We start from the raw sequence: 16,914 nt of genomic DNA on the forward strand, positions 1-16,914 counted from the left end.
ACCGCTTCGATCTCATCCATATATTTCTCGGCCAATTCCTCTACACATTCTCTCTCTCTCTCTCTCTCTCTAAATCAGAAAGTTTCTTACTCTTAGAATAAAAATATCTTTGCCAACCGAGATTAATCTTTGTCTCTAAAATAAATGATGAATCTGAACCGAAATCCTTCTTCCAATCAGCACCTAAATCAAATTTCTAAAATATGTATCTCAATCTGTTCATCAATCTTTCCATCACTAAAATAAATCAATCTGACCCAATCAAGAACTTCCCAAAACCGAGCTCTTTCTCTCTACTGTCAAGAGAAAACCAGATTTCTCACTCAAGAATCATTTCTCCAAAACTTTCTCTGGAGACGAGAAAGAGAACAGGAAAGAATGAGATATTGTTCCCATTATTTGGGCAACTCCAGAGAAGATTTTGAATTCCAACAATTACCTTCCCTGTTTAAAGCTTTCTCAAATCTCTCCTAAATTCTCTCTAAACTTGTTACATATTTGTATTATATCCTTCCAAAATAAGGTCTTTGGTAAAGGGACCTGTCTCAACTTTATTGGGACACGATTAGTAAAAGGACATTAGTCCTTTTGGTAAGTAGACATTTTTCTCTTAAAAACAAATAAATCATCATATATTTACTTTCAAATGACAATATTAATATTACTTTAATATTTAAAATTAATCAAAAAAAGATTAAATTTTTTAATAAAAAAAAAATTATTTTTGTATCGAAAAACACGGAACAAATTGTGAAATAAAATTTAACAGGAAAATTTCGGACGAAGTAATCGAAATATGTCCAAAATTTCGACTGATATGGTCGAAATATGCGCAAAATTTCGACCATTATTGTCGAAATATGAATATTGGTCGAAATTTTGGGCATATTTCGACCACAGTGGCCGAAATTCTGGCTACAAAAAAAAAGTGATCACTGTAGCCGAAATGTAAGTTAAATCCACTTCCTGTTAATGAAATCATTAATCACATTATGTGAAGAATAAAAAGACTGATTGAATATTTTCACTAAAAAATAAATACAAACTCCTCAATAAATAATGGGAAAAATACAAATACGAAAAGAACAACAAATTCCTCGTAATTCTTTTGATTGGCCTTGGAGCTGGCTACGATGTTCGTCCAGTTTGAACAAAGAATCATGTACATGTGGAAAATGAGAAAAATGAAAAATATAAGTAAAGGAAAAGACAATATAAACATGGCAACAAATAACTCTAGTTCAATAAACTGGTCTAAGCCACATCAGTACCACATCAGTACCATATCAGAACCAATTGAATCCATGAGCCACATCAAATGTTCTGGTCGAAATGGTCTCGAACACGAGGAAGATATTGATAAAGAAAAAAAATTATTGTCACAAGTTACCTCGAATCGCAAACATAAAACAATACCTTTTGGATTTGTAAACCTCCTGGATATTTTTTGTTTTAGGTATACTAAAACCAAAGAAAAGGAATATCACTAACTCTTTGATCGTGGATAGAAAATTGCATCTTTAAATTTTTGATTGTCATTCCTCAGCTAATTTCATACACAAATGGCATCATTGTGTATAACTGGTTAGTCAGTTTTTGCAGGTCTCACAGGCTCCTAAATATTGCTCAAATCTGTAAACCTGAGTGAACCCAAACAAACGATCTCAATATAATACTCTTAATGACCACAATTTTCTAACAAAATATATTTGAAACTCAGAACTAAATACGGACTATTATTGCTTGATTGACTCAAACAAATTATTGCTTGGTTGACCCAAACAAACCACTCTATCACATTAATAACATGTTATATTCTCCGCCGAAGGTTGTGTTAAAGATAGACTAAGATCTAAATCATAATAGTGAAATATTAACATATTCGTGATATAAAATTAAAAGAAGAATTTTAAGAAGAATGAAAACATAACCAACAGATTATCAAGCATACATGTCGTTCGTCTTGCCCCTAAATAGTTTGTCATGACACGCTTTGATTCGTCTTCTCAACAATTTTTTTGAGAAATAGCAAGACTCAGATCATTTTAAAATGAGAAACATTTTTGGTATGTCTTCTTCCCATTTTTGGATTTTTGTATGAGATGGCATATCTAAGATCTCATATTGTTTTAAAATGATAAACGTGCAATTATTTGAAATTTACTCTTCTGCAAGATCGAAGTTCTCAGAGTACTTGGATCACAAATGAAGTAGAGTCTATTGAACGCTCAAGGGTTTTATACAATTCAGTATGTTCTCTAAATTGTTTCACATCTTGTTCCGAAGTTCATGGGAACTGTATGGCTACATGTAGTTTTAGTAGTTTATGATGTGAATAATCATGCCAATGGAAGTGAAATAGTGTTACCATCTCCCTTTCATCAAATCTATATATTTTGTGCATTATTCGTATCCATGAATCTCAAAATACAACTGTGGATAATTCTCTCATACCTACAAGGAACAAAACAGTCAAAATATTTATGCTACAAAAGAGATTTAAGTATAAAAAGATTGACCGAGATAGTAGGAAATAGTAGAAATTTTACGAAAAAATACACTGTTGTGATCTTTGTAAAAAGTACCTAATTCTGTTGTTATTTTGGTTTGTCTTTCTTCTTCTAGAGACAACTGGTACCATGGGGAACATACATTTCTATGAAACACCATACATATTATAGCATGTACGCTCAAATTTTAAACTAATATAGTCAACTGCCAACCCATGGTTACAAAACATCTTCTAATTTCATCTGAATTTTTAATAACTATAACCATCTGCAGAAAAGAGTGGCCTCAAATTCATGTTCAATGGCTTGCTAGTTTTATGTGGAAGTGTTACTTGCATTAGAGTTTGACCAACACAGATCCAGGGCATCACTTCTGTGGCCATGAAAGTCTTGTATATGTGACTCTTTTATACTGAAAGAAGATGTCGCTGACTCTGTGCAGCTAACTCATTAGTGAACTCAATTCTTATTGGTCAAATTAAAAACATAATCGATTTTTCATAAAAAAAAAATCATGAAGAAATTTACTATGTAACACAATGTGAAGTTCACATTCAAATTTGTTCAAACACTTTTCTAAGAAAATATATTAGAGAAAAGTAGAAAACAATTTAACTAATTAACAAACTTAGGTCAAAGGATAATTGGAAATTGTTTACCTTTGAGAAGCCAACAGAACAAATAGAGAATGTTGATAGTTGCAGCCAACCTGAAATGTAAAAGAAGAATTACCACGAATTCCTTCGAGAATGGAAGAAGAAGAGTGGTGTCTATGTTTAAAATATATAACCATTTATGCTCACGACTCTTCAAAGTTGACTACATATGTAGACTAACAGGAACCTCAACTTTGCGTAACATATTTGCTCAACTTTAGAGAACATATATACTCTTATCCGAGCACCATTACAAAACCTGCCAATAACTAAAACAGATTTTAGGTAAGGTTAGTTCAAAATATGAAATTTTCTCTTTAGTTATGAAGTAATCGTTTTTGCACTTCAGAGTATACACTTTTACTTCGATTTATACCAAATTGTTGTAGCTTTAATGAAATAGAGAACTGATCAGTGAGCATGACCCGTTACAAGGTAACCATCACTTCTATAAATGTTCAAATGAGAACCAAGATCCAGCCCCTAAAGTGATTGTGATAAGGTAGATTTCAGAAAATATTTGATAAAATCAACCTTAAATCAAATTGACCAGATAAGAATGAATCCGTAGTAGTTGGTCTTAATCTAGGTATTAGATTTTTGAAGAATGAACCAATTAGGTTTCAGAAGGTAGTAGATGAACCATGCACTGTTGATGTGAATACTACATTAGACATGGATGTGAAAACAAAATTATAACAAGTTAGCAGACAATTGTAAGGATAGAACCCCTTACCTCTTCCATTTTACTTAACTTGGATGATTCAAGTCCCGGACGATCACCCAACACATGTCGGATTTGAATAGAAGCAGGAGTACAGGACCACAGGATGCTTGTGTGAAGGCATGAAAGCATAAATTTTGATATACCAAACAAATAACAACGTCCCAATCTGTTACAACTATTGGTTTATAACCTTAAATCAAGAAGATGTCCATGAATAGCCACAACTCATTTGGTTTCAGTATAGATAGCCATGAGAAATTGCCGAAACATATAAATAGAGAGAGGGAGAGAACATATATTGGACTTACACAAATTATAATCCAACTTGGAATTGATTCTTCAACATGGCGAGTCCTTAAAACTAATCTTAAGAGCCATACAGTTGTTAAAAAATCCCCGTCCAAAGTTTTATCCTACAAGAACATTATCAAGAAAGTGATGAAAAAATAATGTCTAGTGACTCGAGTCAGAGACAAATTTTGCAAATAAAGTGCAAGGGTAAAACTGAATAAATTATTGAGCCAGAAGTTCGATTGGAATAACTCTATCCACACATAACTAATTGTGTACAAACAAAACATAATGGATATATACTTACTCAAAGATCACTTTAGTATTACCTCGTCATATATCAGCAAAAGAAACTAAAACCTGTCTCGATATTCAATTTGGAAACTTCGTCGACCATTGTTCATGAAAGTTTGTAAAATGGTGCAACTTCATTCATAAAAAATCGGTGGCAAACAAATATGCAGATCAACATTTATATTAGAAATCCATTTGTATTGCAATAGCAAGAAATTCATGTGGTAAAAACCTACCACATCAAAAATAGCATCAAATTTTATTTAGGGTAGGAAGAAAGAATAAAATAAGTTGAGTTCTTGAAAAAATATGACTTTTGAATTGATAGATGATTTTCATCGAACAACCTCACACAACAACTAAATTTCTGAAATACAAAATAAAATCGCACAAACAAAATAACGGGAGCTAAGACGACATGAAATTCCTTCATCGACATGGGCAATGGGAGAGAGTAAGCAAACATAAAATGCGAGTCACAGTATGAAGGGAGAAGATTTACTTACTTCAGTGAATTAAGAAGAAAAATTGAAGACAAAAAATAACTTACTTTAAAGCATGGACCTTGGAAGTGATCGAGGACGAAGGGTGTAGGAGACGAAGCCGCTGAAAATCAAAAGGTAGATAGATTATTTCAGGCAATAAGTATGAACGAAAACATTAAGACATCAAGTACAAAATGAATGAAATCAACAAATTCAGAGGAAAATGTCAGAGCTAAATTAGTTTTACCTTGAAATTAAAATGTCTTACCTTGAAATTTATTTTTCTTTCAGGCAGAGATTATATTTCCGACAAATCCTTATTCTTTTTCAAACTATCTCTAAAGCAAAAAAAGGAAAAACACACAGGGAAGGAGAAGTAAACAACACAAGACGAAATATCCGTTTCCACTTCGTATGTTTTAAAACCATAATTCCTCCATTTATCATAGAGTGATGGAGGGCGCAGTAATCAACGATTGTGAACGAGGAGATCGCGGTGATGGATTCCTATCCATAGAATTTTACACAAATTTTCACAATGAGGGAACAGAAAGAAATACATGCAACTTCCATAAGTTGGTCTTGCTTTCAACATAAACAAAAGGAAAACTAATGAAAATTTCAAATTATCATAATAGATGATAAAAAAACCAATATGTAGGTGTAATTAGGGTCGATGTGAACTCACTTCTACAAAGTACACGAGCGAAGAAGAATCATACGTTGATCATTCCCAATATTTATAAACTATTGAAATGGCTAATTTGAAACCAATCTAAAATGATCTCGACTTGACTGTTCGATAATTTCGTCTTCCATTTCAAGAAACCTGTTCATTAGAAACTTCCAAAAACCACCAAATACACAAAAATACAAATTCAACATGGTTGTTGTAATAGAGTACACAATCCAACCGTCTCTACCTTTTAATTTACATGCAAAATTATTTCAAAGAGATAGTGATTCAAATTAGGTTGCACAAATTAAATTGCTCAATGGACAAAGTGGTTTGAGTGAGAGGAGTTTAAGAGATTTAATGTAACAACAATCAGCCCCAATGAAGCAAGTAGGCGGCACATCTAAAACTCTTATACTACAGAAATTTTGGAGAGAGAAAGGGTTTTTACCTCTACCAGACTACCACCATTAGATAACTATCAAACCATTTTATACTACAGAAATTTTGGAGAGAGAAAAAGAAATAAATTAGGAATTGGGTTAGGGTTTCTACTTCTTCCACTTTGAAAAACTACCAAACAATCATTTGTAAAATAGAAATTTTAGAAAGAGGAAGAGGGTATAACAGAAATCTAAATGAAAATTTTAAATCTTTTCATACTCATATGAAGATCATCAATCATTTAAGCGAAAGAAATAAAGAGGAAATTTAAAATTTTCGATGCTGACCTTGAGAATTTCTGTGTGATTCTTTTTTTGCAGAAGATCTGGGCAAGTGATGGCTTTGGTTATTTCTTCTGCTATGAAGATTTGGGAAAGAAGAAGATTTCCTAACAACCAGAGACCTAAGAAAATTTTTTGGTTTTGATATTGATAAGGAAGAGATTTTATGCTTTAAGATTGTAACGCATCGGGCGCGAAGGGAGATGAGGGGTTTTGGCGTTCGTTTCAGCTCATATGCAGAAAGCGCGGCAGTAGGTGGCGTTGGATTACATCAAAGATTAGGATCCACCTTAGATTAGAGGGTAGCCTCCTCCTCATTTACTTCATCCTAGTAAGATGTCCACATGGTTGTCCAAGTAAGCACAATGGTGCATTTATTTTGTCCTAATCATCAAAACCCACTCTGTTTTGTTATATAGATGTTCATCAACATTATACACTAATAGGATTAAATAATAAATGTGTTACATAGGAAAGAGAGAGATGGGAACAACTTAAATGTAAATAAGAATGAAGTGTTTATAAGTGATGGTTGATTTATACAATATGTTGTCTATAGGTGATCGTTGTTTTTAGGTTAAAAAAATGATTTTGTTTTAAGATATGTTGATCTAAGGAAGGACATGAAAATAAAAGAAAACTTCGATATTTGTATTACTTTAATCTTAGTTTTTATCCAAATAAACATTAATTTATTCGATTTAAATATCTAAAAATAATGTCTATTTTCTAATTGGTAAAGGGACCTCGAATCTTAAAATATGATATTCTGCCATGTCCCTATACTAAATCCCCAAAATAAGTATGAGATTGAGAAGATAAGGGAGAAAGAGAAAAGATGCGTGAATTGATGATGAATGCTGGCACTTAAAGGATAATTATTCAGTGCATCGCAAAAGAGTTACCATTGTTACAAAGCAACCCCAGATAGTCTCACGTGTGCTTGAAAAAGAATCAGCCGCTGGATCTTACTCGGAAACATCGATTTTATGATGCCCGCACATACCGAATCACCTCTTCGGGAAAAACCCTAGCGCCATCCAGAAGTCCCGATGTTATCCCGCGCATAACCATTTTCGTCCGATATCAGTGCTAGCTGTGCCCAACAATGTACAGAATATTTGATTTCGCCGTCAGATTTGCGCCACATGTTGATGAGTTAGTATATATTGACCTGGTCACTTGATTTTGACTCGATACTTTGACTTGCTCTAATTTGCTCCCCTAGACTCCGGTTTGACTTCTGTTTTCGCCTACGGATTCGTCTTGAACTCTATTTTTCAATCGAGTACTAAAATTTCCAGAACGTCCTAAACTCCAAATTGACCAAAATGCCGTCAAATGTGTAGTTCTCTTGATTTTATATGTTTTCTGCGCTTAACCACGTAAAGACACCTGAAAAAGAAACAGTAGCAATTTATCAGAGTAACGGCTCGATATGGACTAACTAGCTCCAGTTAAGAGATTCATATGGGATATTTTCATGTCTCATCATGAGACAGTGCTGGTATGCGAAGCAGGGCTCTGAGGCAGACCTGATTTCTGAGACAGAGTTCGAATGCGGAGCTAGGCTTATGTTGGTTATTAGTCTTAGCATATCCATGTGTATTTCGGATTTAGAAAGAGATAGTCGATGAGTCGGTGGGATGAGGGTTTTTTAGTGGCTATATAAACTAAAACCATTGGACATATCCGTAGTCTAATTCTCACGACTCTCTTGTGTAACTTGTTTTACTTATCATAGTGGAAATCATCGTACCATTGTCGCCGTAGAGTAGGTGTCACCAACCTAACCACGTAAATCTCTCGTGTGATTGTTCTTTATTTCCTATTGATTCTGCTTGATTATTTGATTTCGGTCATATTAAACCCAATTGTCATAACGGACTGGTATCAGAGCTAAGGTTTGATGTTTCTGTGATGGCGAAATAGCAAATGGAGAAGTTCGATAGAAGTAACGATTTTAATCTTGGGAAGATTAAGATGAGAGCAGTATTAGTTCAACAGGGTTTGCTGAAAACATTGAATGGGAAGGTTGCACTCGCTGAATCATTATCAGAAGCAGAAAAGGAAGATCTCATGGACAGAGCTCATGGACAGATTCCGTTGTGTTTGAGCAATGAGGTCCTTGCAGGAAGTCTTGAAGGAAGTAGCAACGAAAACTACAACCAGTGGGCTATGGAGTAAGCTGGAGGCAAGGTATACGACGAAATCTCTAACTAATCGTTTGTATCTAAAGAAGAAATTATTTAGTTTACAGATGTTAGAAGGGGAATCGTTGAAAGACCATATGGATGAACTCAACCGAGTATTCTTAGATTTGGCAAATATAGATGTCAAATTCGAAGATGAAGATAACGCAGTACTATTGCTTGCATCCCTGCTACAATTGTATAAAAGCTTTGTTGATTCTTTTATGTCTGGTAAAACAACTACAACCTTTGAGGATGTTAAAGAAGCATTGAACAATAAGGGGTTGAGACGATGATCAATGGAAGAAATCACGTCAGGAGATGGTTTAGTTGTAAGGGGAAGGACGCAGCATCTAGGCGATGGGAAGGGCCGGTCTAGGTCTAAATCGAAACCTAAGAAGTACAGATGTTTTAATTATAAGAAGGAGGGACACTTCAAGAAGAATTATCCTGAGCTTAGAAAGAAACCAGATAAGGCAACAATCGTTGAAGAAGAAGATGATGGTAGTGTCTTGGTGACCAGTGAAGGATGTGATGAAGCTATGGTTTTGGCAATCAATGCCTGCTTCTCTGAAGATAGGTGGATTTTGGATACTGGGTTGCACATTCCATGTATGTCCTCATAGGGATTGGTTTTCCACTTACAAGGCCATTAATGGCAGTAAGCTTTTAATGGGAACCAACGTTCCCTGTAAGGTGGTAGGAATGGGTACAATTTAGATCAAGATGCACGATGGTGTTGTGAGGACTATAACAAACATCAAACATGTTCCAAATTAGAAAATGAATATAATCTCTTTGGGAACTCTGGTTGATAATGGTTGCAAGTATACTGGTGAAGGTGGTGTGCTTCGGATTTCTAAGGGGGGTCTTACAGTTATGAAGGGATTGAAGAAGAATGATCTATATGTGCTACTGGGTAACACAGTTATCGGATATGTAGTTGTATCATCAACGACAAGGAAGTTGAGACTACCAAGCTATGGCACATGCAGCTATGGCATATGAGTGAAAGGGGATGGTTATACTAAGCAAGTGGGGGTTACTATGTGGACAAAAGGTTGGAAAACTGGAATTCTATGAACATTGCGTCTCCGAGAAGCAATGTCGGGTAAAGTTCAGTACATTTCATACTACCAAAGGAACTCTGGACTACATCCATTCAGATCTTTGGGGTCCCTCCCGGGTTAGCTCACATGGCGGGGGTAGATACATGTTAAACTTGATAGATGATTTTTCTAGGAAAGTATGGGTATACATACTGAAAAGCGAAAATGAAGCATTCGTCAAGTTTAAAAGGTTATGTGTTGACCAAGGGATTGTGAGACACCATACGGTCAGAAAGACACCACAGTAGAACGGTGTGGCAGAACGTATGAACAGAACTCAATCCCGTCGTAAGTGAGGCCGATGCCTTACACCCTAAACTAGGAAAGCAAAAGCGCGCCAAGCTTACCGTCTCAATCCCAGAATCTCCTCTGAGATCTTAGTCGGTTACGGATCTTAAGTGTTTAAGCAAGTCTGGGCATCGAGAATCCCACGGAAGGAAACATCTCCCTAAATATCTATCACCTCGGCAGGATATCTACGAAGGATCCTTAAACTTAGGAACTTCTCTTTACCCTAGATACGAGATAACTACAAGGAAAACCCTAACCACGAACAGTGGAAACTTCCCCCAAAGGGCGGATCATCGCCGCCTAATTTGGACCATCTAAATCATAGTCGGTCTAACTAAGCATATAAAAGGCCCCCCCCCGTCGTCCTCTACAAGAAACGAGCTATCTTCTTACCAAATAAGCTTACTTAACTCACGATCTCTCAAATAGATAGATCTCCCATCAATACAGAGTTCCCATAACTCGAATCTCATATTTTTTTATAGTTAACACTAGGTTGCCCAGACCTCAAGCCAAAACTCATAATGAACTAGATACACAAGAGAATTACCGTAATTCTCTTTCCCTTAGACTAACTGATTGTTTTTCTTGAAGATCAAGAACTCCACTTGTGCAGCTCCTCTACTTCTGACACCCGAGTAATCTACTTGATATTTCATTCTTTAGGTTAGCCAGAACCGAGTCCTAGACCCTTCTTGATCCTTCTTTAGAAGTGAAGATGAATAACTCATTCTTCTTTAGACTCAATAGGTAGCTTGGGAATTATTCTCCTTCTCTATCTTCTGCTTTATGTAGCCAGAGATAGAAAAGTTATGAGAATTCTCCACACTTATTTCTGCTATAATGAGGTCCTTTTATAAATACTTCTAAAGTTTGAGTCCTATTCGAAATATAATTCCTAAAAGGAACATAAATATATTTTATCTGAATTGTTAATCTGATCGGGGTTTTGATAGGCCTAAAATAGGTATATTCCCGCAAGTATACGGGGTCAAGTTATAGTATGTTAGTAAATTCATGAATCGTCCCAAGGAATAGGTAGGTAACTTCGGATATTGAATACGTTTAACCCAATAATCAAGATGTCAATAGCTAACTTAGACTAAAACACACACACACGCCATTTGATAATTGATTTGCAAGAAATAAGAAAATAAATAAAACTATCTAAACTATCTAAGTGAGAGGTAAGAGGATATCTAAGGTAATAAAATCCACCGCATAATTTCACTTTATAAAACAAGCACTTAATTACTTAAATCTCTTTTGTATTTACTCGGGATCCAATATAATGAACTATTTGGATTCCGGATGATGTTCTAGATAAAACAATTTTATAATTACTAATTCTAATTGTCTTCCTTATAGAGATTCGAATCACTTAACTATTATTCATCATCTAAAAAGCATACTCCATCTAACAACTTAACGAAAGTATGAAATATCTAATTAAATGAAAATACTAAGAAATTAACATTCATTGACATTGTAAAATAAATGAAAATACTAAGAAATTAATGGAAAGAAATCACCAAGAATGTTCAAATTCCATATCTCCATGTATCTCCAATTTGTTCAAGATTTGCTCCATTTGTGCTCAAGAATTTTACTCCAAGAAATCCAAGTAATAGCTATTTTATTGCACCTAAATAAGAAAAAGAAGGAAAAGGAGGAAATTAGATGTAGAAAGAAGTTAGAAAGAAGAGATGAAGGGGGTAAAAATGATAGAAGAATATGGAAGAAAGAAGGAGAAGACTATTAATGGAAGAAAGAATAGTGGTAGATAAGTAGTAGTAGAGAAAGATGGAAAAATAATGGAAAAGATGGATTTGGTAGTAGAGAAGAGAGAAAGAAATAGGTAAGAGGAGGATAGGTAAGAGGAGGTTGAGAGGGTTTTCAAGTCTAAGTTTTAATGGAGGAGCAAGTGCTATTAAATAGAGTTAGGGTTTTTGTTGAGGTTAAAATGGTAGAAGGTTGGAAATGGAGGGCTACTTTGGGAATTCTAGGGGTTTAAAATATAAAAAACCCTAAATCACACAAGTATGGTCGGCTGTGTTTAACAAATGTGAAAGGGAGGAGGACATGTGGCGGCTGGGTTAGGGTTTGGAAGTTCGGATGTTAAGGTGCACCGCGGCTAATGAGACGGAGTGCGGCAGCAAACAGGGAGCGTCGGATAAAGGAAAGCCCGCATCTGGATGGTCAAGATAAGGCCACGTGGTCGGAAGCACAGAAGCTAAGCAGCTTCGGGTGCACGGGATAAGCAATGAAGGACGGGATGCACAGGAGCTGTTGGATTTTGAAGACGCGGAGGGTAACGGCCACGATTAAAACGTGGGAGTAAGAGTACAGAAGCAAGTTACCGCGCGCCATACTAGATCAGGCTTATAAGGGCCATTTCGATGTTCAGCGGAAACACGGGAATTAGATATACCGTCCTCCAAAGCGCGCCATGATGAGACATGGAAATGTCCTATCTGAGTCTCTTAATTTAGACGAGTTAGTCTCTCTAGAGCAGTTACTCTCACGAATTACTCTCTTTTATGTTCAGGTACCTTTTTACAGAGTTATGCGTGCAAAACGGATAAAGTCGGAAAGAATACAGACTAGTGGCATTTTGGTCATTTGTTGATTCTGACTTCTTGGTCAAGATTAGTGTTCGGATGGAAAGTAGAGTCCAAGACGAGCCCGTAGGCGAAAGCAGAAGTCAGATCGGAGTCCGGATGACAAAGTTAGACCAGGTCAAAGTCACGGTCAAAACAAGTTGACCAGAAGTCAACAATGAGCATCCAAAGACACGTGGAGGAGATCTGTGACTCGGAATAGAATCACGCGGGATCTTGTCGGGCCGCGCGGTACAGAAATCAGGATGCAATTTGGTGTAAGATTCAGTGCATCGCAATGCAACTATCTCACGTACTCCCGATCCCGTCCAACATCCAGATCCGTACTTTCGGTAATCGGACGGCCAATGTTTTGTTCCACATTAAGTGGAATCATATTCTCTCTCTCTCTCTTATCAGTGCTAGAAACAGACCCGAGAGAGAGATATAGAAATGGAAGATTTCCGAGAGATTTTCTCTTCTCTCTCTCTCTAAAGCTATATGAAACAGAGAAAGAATTAGAAAGGAGGAGTTAACCGAATCGAAACAGAAAGAAGATAATACCGACATACCTGGACAAGGATCGAAATCTTTAAAGATTGGGCGAGTGGTCTTACTTCTTTCTCTCTGATCCGAGAAACGGTTTTAGAGAGAGGGAAAAACCGAAGCTGGGCTAAGGTGGAACAAGTGATTTGAATTGATCTTTTGGGGGTCTATATAAGAAAGAAGATTACAGAAAGAGAGGGCATCATCAGTTTTATAGAGGAGAAAAACAGAGAAGGATGATCACGGTTTTTAAAAGAAGAAAACAGGGAAGAGAGAGAGAGAAAACCGAGAGCTTATGGGTTTCTGATTTTTGATCTTTCTTTTATAACCTTTGTTTCTTAGTGAGAGAGAGAGAGAGATTACAGAGGAAGAGAGAAAGTGAGAGAGACATTAAGGTTCGGTTTTGAGATAAACTATTAGCTTCATCTTGTTATTTTGATTTTCTTTTATTTGTTTCTATTTTCTTGGTGAGAGAGATATAGAATCCATTAAGAGAGAGAGATTACAGAGAGTTCTAGTGGAAAGAGAGAAAGAAACAGAAAGTTAGAGAGAGAAATAGAGTTGGAGAAGATGAGAAAATAATTTTCTCAGAGAGGAAACCATTTTCGGGAAGACGAGAAAATCGTTTTCCCAGAGGGTGCGTTTGGCAGATTCTTGGAAAAACAGAAGGAAATCACTTCCTTAGGCTCTGTTTGGTGGGAAAATCGCAGAAAAGTTAAGTTTCTTTCTTCTTTTTCTTATATTACTTCAAATATTTATCGTTTCTAGCATGAGTAGCTAAGTCTTTTATATCTAGGGTTTCAAATGAAGTCATAATAATTATTTTCTCGATAATTTATTAAAGTTTTTACCATTTCAACGATAAAATCTTCCGGGTTTTTAGACCGTTCATGGACTAAAACCTGAGTTATATAAAGAACTCTCTAATTAGATCAAAATTAAATTGTCGTTAGAATTATTAGGAAGACGGATTCGAAAACCCTAGGTTCCCTTTTTCCTGAATACCGACTTATTTATTTATTTATTTTTGAGTTTATATTTTATTTTTATTTTACCTCAATCAAACCATTTTTAAATCTCAATAGTTTTAAGGTTAGATTTTAGTTTAACTTAGTCTCTGAGGAACGAACCGGTCTTACCGGAACTATCACTTGACGCCCGTATACTTGCGGGTGGAGACCTTCTAGGGTAACCTTTTAGGCCCATCAAGTTTTTGGCGCCGCTGCCGGGGACTTAGTTTAAATTTAATCTAATTTTATTTCTATTTTTTAGTAAGTTTATATTTTTGGACACTTTTACTTGCTTTTCCGTTTTTGGTGTAGAAAAACACTAAGGAGCAAAGGAGAAGGCGCAACAAGGAGAGGAGCTCAAGAAGAAGAATTTACATTTTTTGTTATTTTTATTTTTATTTTTTTATTTTTTATTTTTTTGGTGAGAGAGAGACTTTTAGACTTTCTAGTTTTATTTTTTTTATTTTTTTAAGTTTTGACCCTAATTTAAAGGGCTAAATTGTAACCGAAAAAAAAAAAAAAAAACCAAAAAGAAGTCTCGAAACACTCGCGGGTCATCTACAAAGGTCATCGCCCGTCTTGAACGGGAGGTAAATTTCTTGAACACCCACGAATCTCCTGTCAGTGGGTTTTTGGTGTGAATTCGTGTGCTTAATTGCTGTGACCGAACTGTTTAGTGTAATCATTCTAGTAAGGGCACTAACCCAGTTACAAGTTAAGAAACGGATTTCATCACCGTTCTCTTGCCCACATAGGTAGCAACATTCACGAACCCAAACCTCACTTAAAAAGCTAAAATATTATTTAGACATCAGCCCCTAAGGTATCGAGCTCATAAGACCCTTCAAAAACAACTTGGGAAATTGACTTTTATCTAGGCATTCTCAGAGGAAAGTTTGTAAACAATTCTTGTCAAAAAGGCCGCCTCGAGAAGAGGAGACGTTTGCCGAAGGAAGACGGCTGTCACAACGTTCATCGTTGGTTGTCTTCCTGGAGAATTGTTTACCGACTACTGTGATCGAGTAACCTTTATAACAGTCAAAGTTCAAGTGTTGTGGTGAAGTAGGAGTTGTCTAGCTTTTTAGGTGAATCTGACAAACCCACTCATTGCTAGATTTTGTCTAGATTGCTTGGTGGAGTCAGCCTGATTGTGTTTGCTTTCCTATAAGATCTTCATAGGGCTTCCTCGGTTTTCGGTCTTCCAAAAAAAAAAAAAAAATTGATGAGAAATGCATAGATCGTGGTCCCAACATAATGGCAGAAGGGACGAGAGTTTTTCAAATCTACAATGGTGGTATTTAGCAAATGGGCAGAATAGTAGTAGTCATCCTAGAGACAACGTGCATAATGATGGTCGTAGGGATTATTACCAACCTCAAGAAGGTTATGAACCATATTATAGATATCCTGACAGATCATCTTACATGCATTATAGTAGAGAGTCTTATGCTCCAAATGTGTCCCAACCTCAATGGGAAAACATTGAAACTAATGACTCTTACATGCATTATAACGAAGAATTTTATGCTTCACACGTGTCTCAACCTCAATGGGATAACGGTGAAACCATTGATCATTCATCTTTAGCATCACCTTCGTTGGCCGAAACTATGAGTATGTTAAAAAAGGTTCATGAAGAGTCTATTAGTGCGCTAAGGAGGATTAATGAAGAGTCTCATGCTTCACACGTGTCTCAACTTCAATGGGATAACGGTGAAAAGGTTGACTCTTCATCTTTAGCATCATCTTCGTTGGCCCAAACTGTTAGTAATCTTCAAAAGAGTACTTTCGAGTTTTGTCAGACTTTAGAAGAAAAGAATGACAATACCTATAGAACTCTACAAGAAATAACAACTAGTATTATAGCAGAAGATCACCATGAGAATGTAGAGTACGGTCCACAGTGTCCTGTGTACTATGATGACGAGGATACAATTTTAGAGGAGTATAGTTCTCCCGACAACATCGTTATTGAGACTAAAATCTCAGAAACGATGGATCCCGATATTGAGATATCCTCTCATTGTATCGAACTTGAAATACATTCAGACCATAATGAAGAGTTCACTAGAGTTGAAGATGATTTGAAGTCGTTTGACTCAACTGAGGATGATGAATCATGGTTGACCAATTTGCTAAATGAGAGGATTGACTCGCCTGATTTAGGCAAAGATTTAGAATTCTTTAGGGACACCGATGATAACATGATAAAAGAAATTATAGAAGGACTATCTAACTCGACTTCTAGGGATTGTGAGTTTGATAGTAGAAATTCTCCATTAAAGGAACCCGAAGTACCATTTTTAGAGAACCCTAGTTTAAGTCCGGGTGTCATTGATAGTCCTCTAGATTGCTTTGTATTTTGTCCCTCAAAACCATGTGTAGATTTTGAAGCACTCACTCCCTCTGTCGATCATCCATATGAAGACCCATTCTATCCGGTCTGTACTCTCTCTAGTGCGGTGCCAAACTTAACGACCTTATTGTCGTCTAAGTTTGGGGATTGCCCTACTTTCTTGATAGTCTCACTTACACTATCACCAAGTTACGAAAATGTGAGACTATCGTTCACTGAAAACTTTGTGTTTTGGATGGACCCACAGATGTATCGATTATTGGTTTACAGTTAATCACATAATTGTAATCCAGTAGGTACAATTTTTTCTATTTTTCGAACCATCTGTTTCGTCTGGCTGAAGACGTTAAACTTAGCGCTTTCTGGGAGGCAACCCATGCAGAGGACGCTGAATCGGGTAATATCTCTCCCTTCACCCTGTTATTTTTGCATAGTCTTCAGAACAT

At 36.1% G+C, this 16,914-nt stretch overlaps 1 long non-coding RNA gene across 7 annotated transcripts; it reads right to left on the reverse strand.

The window, feature by feature from the left end:
* Nucleotides 1-949: 949 nt before the first annotated feature.
* Nucleotides 950-6,616, reverse strand: LOC147544595 (uncharacterized). 7 transcript variants are annotated; one of them, XR_015224396.1, is made up of 9 exons: nucleotides 6,371-6,616; nucleotides 5,652-5,806; nucleotides 5,232-5,301; nucleotides 5,029-5,084; nucleotides 3,903-4,306; nucleotides 3,543-3,649; nucleotides 3,301-3,435; nucleotides 3,170-3,219; nucleotides 950-2,454 (listed from the first exon to the last, which is right to left on the reverse strand). It is a non-coding gene; the product is annotated as an uncharacterized LOC147544595 (long non-coding RNA). The 7 variants fall into 7 exon arrangements; XR_015224398.1 differs by lacking the exon at nucleotides 3,543-3,649 and having other exon boundaries at nucleotides 3,301-3,425; XR_015224397.1 differs by lacking the exon at nucleotides 3,543-3,649.
* Between the last annotated feature and the right edge of the window lie 10,298 nt (nucleotides 6,617-16,914).

The sequence above is a fragment of the Eschscholzia californica genome, unplaced genomic scaffold (genome assembly GCF_041429995.1).
Source record: "Eschscholzia californica isolate CP2 unplaced genomic scaffold, dmEscCali1.0.p SCAF_4, whole genome shotgun sequence".
Lineage (NCBI taxonomy): Eukaryota > Viridiplantae > Streptophyta > Magnoliopsida > Ranunculales > Papaveraceae > Eschscholzia > Eschscholzia californica.